This window comes from Mandrillus leucophaeus, unplaced genomic scaffold (genome assembly GCF_000951045.1).
Source record: "Mandrillus leucophaeus isolate KB7577 unplaced genomic scaffold, Mleu.le_1.0 Scaffold1163, whole genome shotgun sequence".
Lineage (NCBI taxonomy): Eukaryota > Metazoa > Chordata > Mammalia > Primates > Cercopithecidae > Mandrillus > Mandrillus leucophaeus.
The window spans coordinates 15721-24220 of NW_012099910.1; positions in this window are offsets into that span (position 1 = coordinate 15721).

The window sequence follows — 8500 nt, forward strand, 5'->3', positions numbered from 1 at the left end:
CTGGCTGATTTTTATATATTTAGTAGAGGCGAGGTTTCACCATGTTGACAAAGTTGGTCTCGAACTCCTGACCTCAGGTGATCCACCTCCACCTCCTAAAGTGCTGGGATTATAGGCATGAGTCACTGTGCCTGGCCGAGAGTCCCAGTAAAACTTTTATGTGAGATGGTCTTAGAAGATGATGGCCCAGCTCACACGGAAGAGGATGGCTGTGTAGCCAAGTGAAACAGATATTTTTTTTTCTCAGGAACAGAAATCTTTAGGTAGGAGATGGCCACTCACTGAGTAGTTGAGGCATGCCTTCATGGAACTCTCTGGGGGTCAGATTGCACACTGTCTCCCTGAGTTGCATAAAGCATAGGACAGCCTGCCTGCACTCCAGCTTCTAGCATGTACCAACTCAGCAGAAAACACATCACTATTTTGTTTCAAAAATACTTTGTTTGCCATTAAAAAATATAGTAGAATCTCAAGGACTGCTTAGGGGTAGGTAGCAAGTCTCTCATCACCATAAGTATTTAAATGCTGGCTAGACAAACACTCTGTGCAAATAAGTTTCACTCTTTGTGACAGGGTAAAATGAATCATTTTCTTTGGCACTGACAGAGCTAGTGAAGATTTTAGCATCCAGGAGATAAGCAGCAACTTCTGTTTACTAAATAAACTTCATTTTCACAGATTACTGGTGAAGCAAAATATTGATGTATCTCTAAGACATTAAGGGTACAAGACCACTTATGTTCTTTATGGGCTTTCAATGAAGAAATGACTTGAAAAATCAGGCCTTGAAAGGAGTTCTGATGCTCCTAATTAGCATCAGAACTGCTCTGATGGGCTTAAGCCATCCCGAGAGTCTTAGCTTGCTTCCTCCTCAAAGTCTCTTCTCATGAATCCTATGCTTAGAAGTCAAACAGATAAAGCATCACTAAATCAAACACAGACTTCAACACTCTTAACATTTAGGTGTACATCTCATCTGAAAATCATCCAAAAGCTCAGGCCATCTATAAGAAATCTTTCCTTTGCATTTTAGTATCAATAAATTAAAAGGAAAGAAGGAAAAGAATAGGAGAAAGCCATTTAATTATTTTCATATGTAAGAATATAACATTGGTTTATCAGTTACATAAGTACATTTCATGCATCATCCATGCCAAGTACATAATTTTTAACCAACTAAAACACATTATAAGTGGAGAAATAGCTGAAAACATGGAAAACATACATAACTCTTTAAAGGGTGGGGAACATGCCTTGTTCATATACATTGCTTAATCCAGCATTCCAATCTCAGTGAGGCACCACCATCCACCCAGCTATAAAATCCAAAATCAGGAAGTTATCTATCCCTTCCCCACACTATCCCATCGGCAAGCCTCTCTTACCTCTTAAACCTCTATCAGATCCATCTGAGCTCCCATCTTTACTGCCACTATGCTGCAGGCCACCATGGCTTTTCAAAGTTTTCATAAACTAGCCTTCTAACTGATCTTCTTCCAAACAGAAGGCCAGTCATTATTTCCTTCTACCAGGTCTATTTACTAGGGTAAAAATAGTCCTTAGCATGCAAATTTCGTCACACTTCTGTTTAGCCCAACAGTTTTCAAAGTTTTCCAGAGTTCTTACAATCGGCTCTAGCCCCTACCTACTTCATCATTCCGGTCATTCACCTCATTCAGTGTCTTTTCTTCTTCCAAACACACTGTACTTCCCCCGTTTCCCTGGACACATCCACTTTTTCAGCCTCAGGGCTTTTGTACCGGCTGTTCTCTGAAGCTTTCTTTTTTCTCCTGTCACCCATCCTTCAGATATTAGCTGAAATGTTACTTCCACAGGATACCCTCCTTGACCTGCATCCTGGCATCCTCCATTCCTCTCCCATACACAAAGGCCAAAGTTTACTTTATAGGTTCTTGTCACACTTAACTTTGAGCAGTTAATACTGATAGAAGTGACCTGTTCATGGCTAGATGAGTCTCTTTCAATGTGATCTTTCATCAGATTAGCAACTGTCTGTCTTTGCCATACAAGTAGACTTGGTGGTACAGACAGAACCTTCACAAGCAGATATTTGAATATTTATGGAATAAATACAAATCTCTAAATGTAAAAAAAAAAAAAGGGAATGGTAAATTTGGTAGTAAAAAACAGTCTGTTTTCCAAAAGGAGCCTAAGTCTGATTAAAAAAAAAAAAAAAAAAAATTGTACTTAGGAAAATTAAGTTGTGAAACCTTAATAAGTTTTGAACACAAAAATGGTTCTTTGAAAACGTATTTTCATAATATAAATACAAATCAAATTCAGAGAAACACAAGTTAAGACATCTTTTAGTTACTCTTGGTTTAAAACTTTGAAGTAGAATATTTTAACCAAATACATATAGATTTAACTAACCCAATCACAGAAAACCTGTTTGGGTTGTTAATTAAACCATTATAAACCACTGAATGATCAATTAAAACTCTGAAAGATAAAATGGCTTAAAAAGTCTATTTTCTGTATCACAGAGGAAAATATACAAGCCTCCTCAGACATGAAACTAAGTTAGAATATTATATCTAAGTGTATCTGCCAGGTATAAGTGTAAATACTAGTTAGCATGTAAGCACTTATTGAAAGACATTTAAAGTTAGTAATGTATCTTTAATCAGTCAGGATTTCATCTTGTATAAAAGATACTAAGAACATTTCACCCACAATGCAAACTTTTTCTTTGTTAAAAATTTGTTGTTTGACAAGAAAACCCATTCAAATGTTTCACCTTGTGTTTCAGAATACCTACCTTATCTTCTGAGTATCCCATTTATTTCTGAAGATATATGTACCTCTTTTAAAAGAAAGTTAAAATTTGGATTTTTAGTATTTAGAGAAGTGCTTTGTTTTTTTTTAACAATAAAGTATCAGGGTAAAGTTTGTTCTCCTAAAACAGTACAAATGATCCTTTTTATAAATATGATATATAATCAATTATTATCAAGTATGTACATTGCACACACACACATCAAGCAAGATTTATACCCTGTAGGTTTCTGGTTTTGCATTCAAATTTAAAACCAAGAAGTAATGGAATAAAGAGAATTTAAATTATATACAAAGCAACACTCCTATTTACTCATGCCACTAATGAAATAAAACTCTAAATAAGTAGAGAAAATGGATTCACACATTGGGGCTCTGAAATGATCTGGGTTCTTTATCTGTGCATTTATTTTTCCAATTGAATTTAAAGTTCAACCCAAAATCCATTAAAAATGTTTATAATTATTAAAGGCCACAGTGTGACAGCTTTCAGTGCAACCAGACATTAACAAGCATTTTCTTTTCTCTTTAAACTGAGCCAACTTTTGTTTTAGAATTTCTGTAATTCAACAGTCTTTTCCACCAAAGCACCTAAATCTTTTCCACCTTGCAGCAAACTACTGCATGACAGATGTGCCAAAGTTGCTAGTTTATGCCCACTTCCTTTGCTGAATGTGCAGTAATAGTTAGGCCTTAGCTTCCAATTTACATGAGGGTATTCTCCAAAATCTTCAAAAATTTCATTTTTATATTAGAAATCAGCATGCAAGTCCAGGCACAGTGGCTTATGCTTGTAATCCCAGCATTTTGCCAGGCCAAGGCAGGTGGATCACTATTGGGAGAACCTGCCCCTGATAGTTCAATGTGGGTCCCTTTCTGTTTTCCCTAAGTGTCAGCTGGTCTGATAAATAAAGGGAAAAGTACAAAAGAGAGAAATTTTAAAGCTGGGTGTCCAGAGGAGACATCATATTACGGCAGGTTCCATGATGCCCCCTGAGCTGCAAAACCAGTAAGTTTTTATTAGCAATTTTCAAAGGGGAGGGTGTGTAGGAATAGGGTGTGGGTCACAGAGATCACATGCTTCAAGCACAACAAAAGATCACAGGGCAGAAGGTCAGGGCAAGATCACAAGGTCAGGGTGAAATTAGAATCACTAATGGACTTCCATGTCTTGCTGTGCATGCATTGTCATTGATAAACAAGGCTGAGGAGCAGAGAACCCGTCTGACTAGATTTGCCAGGCTGGAATTTCCTAATCTTAGCAAGCCTGGGGGTGCTGCAGGAGACTAGGGCGTGTTTCATCCCTATCTACATCTGCATAAGGCAGACACTCCCAGAGCGGCCATTTCAGAAGCTTTTCCTGGGAATGCATTCTTTTCCCAGGTCTGTTAATTGTTAATATTCCTTACTGGGGAAAGAATTCAGGGAAACTTCTCTTACCTGTTTTCGGTAATAAGAGAAATATGGCTCTGTCCTGCCCAGCCCACAGGCAGCCAGACTTTAAGGTTATCTCCCTTGTTCACTGAACATCGCTATTATCCTGTTCTTTTTTCAAGGTGCCCAGATTTCATACTATTTAAACACACATGCCTTATGAACAATTTGTGCTGTTAACGCAATCATCACAAGGTCTCAGCATACATCCTCAGCTTATGAAGATGACGGGATTAAGAGATTGAAGTAAAGACAGTCATAGGAAATTACAAGCGTGTTGATTGGGGAAGAGATAAATGTCCATGAAATCTTCACAATTTATGTTCTTCTGCCATGGCTTCAGCCAGTCCCTCCATTCAGGGTCCCTGACTTCCTGCAACAGATCACCTGAGGTCAGGAGTTTGAAACCAGCATGACCAATGTGGTGAAACCTGTCTCTACTAAAAATACATACAAAAATTAGCTGGACATGGTGGTGGGTGCCTGTAATCTGAGCTACTTAGGAGGCTGAGGCAGGAGAATTGCTTGAAACAGGGAGGCAGAGCCTGCAGTGAGCCAAGATTGCACCACTGCACTCCAGCCTGGGCAACAGAGCAAGACTCCATCTCTCAAATAAATAAATAAATAAACAAACATGCAGTAGTCAGTGAGCACCAACCATGCAATTGTGCTAGGTACAGAAGATGGAAAAAATATTATTGAGGTGGGAGAAACATGTTAACAGATGAATTACAGCAGACATACTTGATAGATGGCAGTGAAAGTTATTAGGAACAGAAGGCAGAATTCTCCCTAGAAAAGGTAGTATTTGAGATGGGTCTCAACAGAAGAGTGAAGAGTAAATGTTCTTTGCTGGGGGAAGGGGATGGAGACACAACAAAAAGGACAAACCATGCAAAAGCAGAGGCAGTAAAGAATTACTCAGTGTGGCAGTGATGTGGAAGATAGAGACAAGAGCCCACACTAGCAATTTGGTTTGGAAGCAGATGAGGGTCTTTTTAAAATAAGTGAAGGAGTTTGGATTTTTCCTTTTGTAGACAACAGGGAGCCAAGAGATGTTATTAGGCAGGCAAACAACGAAAGCAGCTTTAGTTTTTGAGGATAATGACTCTGGCAGCAGGGTGGAAGAGTAACAGCAGTAGGGAGAAACTGGTGGCGGAAAATTAACTTAAGAGGTGCTTATGACTCAATGAGGACCTTAGATCTGAAGTGATTAAACAGCCAAAGTCAGTGACTGGAGCCTGGTTTTGGGGAGACCCTGGTGACTGATTGGACATGGGGGTGAGAGAGACTTGCATCAGGACAGCCAGCAGTAATGTTTCTGGCATAGTAGATTGTGTGCATGGCAATCACCTTCCAGAAGGAATGGACATTACTTTTATTTTTACAAGTACTTGCAGGATGAGGGAATCGTACAGTGATCAGGATGACAAAGGATTACTGCTTCAGAAAAATTGTAAGTGAAAATACAGAATTAGAGTTGCCAGTTTATAGGTTAGAGGAGAGGGCACAAAAGCACCAGAATGCACAGGGCACTCTGCAGGAACAGAACTCACTCCCAGGTATGGGACCACAAAGGTTGCTGCAGACAACAGGCATTGGACACCTGGCCACTGACACCAATGGGATGCTTACAGTCTGTTCACTGATTTAAGAATTATAAAACAACTATTCTCAAGTGTTGCACATGTCTCTAAGGTAAGTGGGGGCCCACACCACTTTGGGGGCAACTGTCTGCTTACTGCAGGCAGCCCTTTCTTTTCTGGAATTCAGTCTCCTCATCTTCCTGCCTTCTCCCTTGCATACCTCCTGCTTGTGTAATAAAGTGGAAAGTGGGAGGGCAGGAGAAAATGCAGATCAGTGGCACTTGTTTGCTAGAAGTATACTAGACAGTTCTGGTGTGAGGCCAGGGGTCCCAGATCATAGAGATTATTGGTATCTCCTTTATTGCATCCCTGTATTATCCCCATCCCTCTCAGCTAGGGTAACTGGCTGACATCCACTCTCAAGAGGACATGTATGGGCAGAAGACCTGGCTCACAAACACTGCTGTTTGAAAAGGGCAGATAGTTATTACATAACTCTTACAGAATTCTTACAGAATTTTGCAAAACCTTGAGAAATGAAAATAAGGGAATATTATATGCAAAATAAGAATTTTGCATTCATGGTCAAAAACATTAACTGTCAAGCAAGTAAGAGCTTGTTCAAAGAATTTTTTTAAAAGATATACTCCACAAACCTGAAAACATGAGGGAGACTGGCAGATGACAGCATCAGAGCGAATTTCCTGAATAACTGAGGCGGTGACTGGGAAAACTGAGCCACCTACCAAAACAGCTTTACAGAGCCAATGCATTTCATTTGTTGTAGAAGCTTGATGAGTTCTAGAACTCTTATTTACTATGGAGTTTTCAAATACATTCAACAACACTTAATGTTTTCCTCAATCCCAAGCTTTTTGTAAAACTTTGACCCTGCCAACCATGGCACCTTAGAGGCAAATAAAAGCTTACCTACTTTATGGAATTTCAGATTTCTAAAAATAGCACATGCAATACAGGGAATGCACCAGCTGTGCTTGTGGATGCAATAAAGGCCACTACTATACCTCTCAAGCAGGCTTCCTTAACTTCAGCTCTGTTGACCTTTGTGGCTGTCCTGTGCATTGTAATATGCTAAGCAGCATTTCTAGTGTCTGTATACTTAAGGCCGGTAGCACCCTTCCCCAAAGCAAGCCACTCAAAAATTCAGAATTCTGGAAAGGAAATCCACAGTGGATACCCACAAAGCTTCCTGATCTCAAAATATACCACTTGATTCCATATGTAGGTTTTGAGTTTCTGGAACATTTATTTTATCCTTACAACAATCCCATTAGGTAGAAAAGCTACTGAAAAAGATGCCTATCATATTCATCAATGGCAGTGTCATCAAAGGCTAAAGTTTCATTTTAAATTCCCTTTTACCTTCAAATTCAACCAAATTTATTTTGATAAAAAAATATGGTCTTCTTCTTTAAAAATAAAAACACATACACAGAAGTAAATAAGCAGTATGCATTTAAAGCTATGAATTTGTTTGTTTATTTATTTTTTAGATCAAGCTGACTCTGTAAAGCAGCTGTTCCATGGAGCTAGGTGGTAGTTGGGAATTCTGGATCCTGAGCTTAATTTATTGCTAGCCCCTGGGTATATCATAAAGCAGCTATTAAATGGGTCAACATACCCACCAAACCCTAAGAGTGTTGTTCTGAGTATAAACGTGGAATCTTTGCTGAATGATTTCAAAAAAGCAGGGTGAAAATACCTTAGTCCAAGAAGGTACACCAAAATGAATGAAGAACATTTTAAAGTAATTAAGCTACCAGAAGTATCACACATTTATATAGTCCTACCCCATTTTCTCTGAGAACAGGGAAAAAAGAGAAAATACAAAGCAAGCTAGGGAAAGACAAATACAGTTTTTAAAAGCTCTAATTAACCCCACTAAGAATTTTTTTGGCTACCTGGTGTATGCCAGGCAGTGTACAATGTAGGGCAGTGCTCCCCAACCTTTTTGGCACCAGGGTCTGGTTTTGGGACAGACACTTTTTTCACAGATGTGGCAGGATGGTTTTCTATTGGGATGATTTAAGCCCATTACACTTACTGTGCACTCCGATTCTATTATTACATTGTAATATATAATGAAATAATTATACAACTCACCATAATGTAGAATCAGAGCCATGGGAATATTTCCCTGCAACTAAAGGTTCCCATCTGGGGGTGATGAGAGACAGTGACAGATCCTCAGGCATTAGATTCTCATAAATAGTGTACAACCCACATCCCTCACATGTGCAGCTCACAATAGGGTTTGCACTCCTATGATAATTTAATGCTGCTGCTTATCTGTAATGCAAGTGATGGGGAGTGGCTGTGAATACTGATGAAGCCTCGCTCATCCACTGCTCACCTCCTGCTGTGCAGTTTGGTTTATAATAGACCACAGACTGGTATCAGTCTGTGCCCTGGGTGTTGAGGACTCCTGATGTAGGGCAACAATATTGACTGATTGAATGAATAATTGATTGATTGATTGAGTACAGTGGTGTAATCTCAGCTCACTGCAATCTTTGCCTCCGGGGTTCAAGTGATTCTCCTGCCTCAGCCTCCCGAATAGCTGGGACTACAGGCATGAGCCAAGATGCCCGGTTAACTTTGTATTTTTAGTAGAAATGGGGTTTCACCATGTTGGTCAGGCTGGTCTCGATCTCCTGACC